Raw genomic sequence first — 1,661 nt, forward strand, 5'->3', positions numbered from 1 at the left:
TTTGCCTAGAAACAATTAAGTGTTTGATCAACTTTGCTACATACATTTCATCTATTTTCAGTTTGAAAAAAAAAAAAGCTATATAGTTATTGTAGTCAATCTTTCTTCACGCTTATTTCTGTAGGAACTCAACTGAGGGTCTCCAGATGTTTCCTGTCTCAACATGGATATTTTGACCGTTTTCAGTGTTTGCACTTTGCATATCAGTGTACCTCAAATGGAATCAAACATCAACTGCCTCTCGTCATATATAATGGTTCCCACAACCAGTCCTGATTTGCTATTCTAACATGAATGTCCAGTGCAAACTTGATAAGCAGATGTAAAAACATTCTTGTGTCCTCTTTGCCTTAAAGCCATAATCCAGATAACACTTTACTTTCTGTAACTGGCAACCCAGAACCAGACTTCACAATTTTGGTCAAAACATACATGGATATAATATATATATATATATTTTTTTTTTTTCAGAGTGGAAAAGGGCACACCATAATTACTTTGAGAACCTTCCAAAATACCTTTTACCATTAAGATTTGAATAAGATGTGCAAGATGGTGGTCTGGCTCTGTGATGGTGTGCTGTGCAGTGACAATGAAGAAATACCATAGGTAGGAGGGAAAGAGTGGAAAATTGATCAAAGGGAAACTCCTGATTCTCACTGCACTGTTAATGATTCTACTGTGTTAGCAAAATCTTGGGGCTTGGTTTTACAAACCTCATTTGGTAGCCCATGGGACAAGAATCACAACAAACAACCAGTCAGTCAGGATAAGAACGTTGTGCCGGTTGTACAGATATAGCGTAATGATTTTAGGAATATCTTAACTGCCGAGTTGTGTGTAACATGCTATGATGAGTCATTTTTCTGAATTACTATTACAGCCTTCCCTTGTTTGTTTGTGCTGATACACCAGGCACACAACTAAACAAACCTACACTCTTTTACATTTATTGGTAGGACTACTGCATTATGAAAAATAAGAGTTTAGGGATGCAAGTTTGGGTTCTAGAATGTCACTCTTCTTGTTCATCACTTTATCCCAGATTAGACTACTATGTTATATGTATGCAACGGAGTCATTGCAATTTTGTAACAATACTGTAGTGATTTGGGGTTTCTGTTTTATGTGGTGCTGCTAGCTGCTGGAGTATTTAGTATTGCCTCCAACTCAGCGCACACAAATCATGTTTACACTTTTCATCACAGACCATTGCGATCCTACCATTCACATGCACCCAGGCACACGAAGAATGCTTCACAAATGACTCAAACCAGTCTAGACTTTTTTTTTTAAAATTTATGGAATTTGTACTGTTTCATGTTTTGACAAAATAGCACTATTGGTCAAAATCCCATTATAAATTAGATTAGGTCAGGTAATTTTATTATAATTGTTCCAATGGCTCATGCACAAATAGTCAAGTTTCCCTTAAAAAAAATGAATTCAAAAAGAAATTATATCATTCAGGTTAAATTGTTAGAGACCTGAAAATATAAGTGGCGCCATTACGTAATTGACAAGAATGCAAGCTAGAAAGTCAAAGTTTTCATGTGCACACTGGTGGAAAAGAAATCACGACTGAGATCCTTCCCACCATTAATCTACTTAAGAGTTTGTATGTGTTCTGTTGTGTGCAAAGGAGAGAGAGAGCTAGGGAA

This window comes from Diadema antillarum, unplaced genomic scaffold (assembly GCF_040938485.1).
Source record: "Diadema antillarum isolate AM-2024a unplaced genomic scaffold, OU_Dant_1.0 seq00000300_RagTag, whole genome shotgun sequence".
Lineage (NCBI taxonomy): Eukaryota > Metazoa > Echinodermata > Echinoidea > Diadematoida > Diadematidae > Diadema > Diadema antillarum.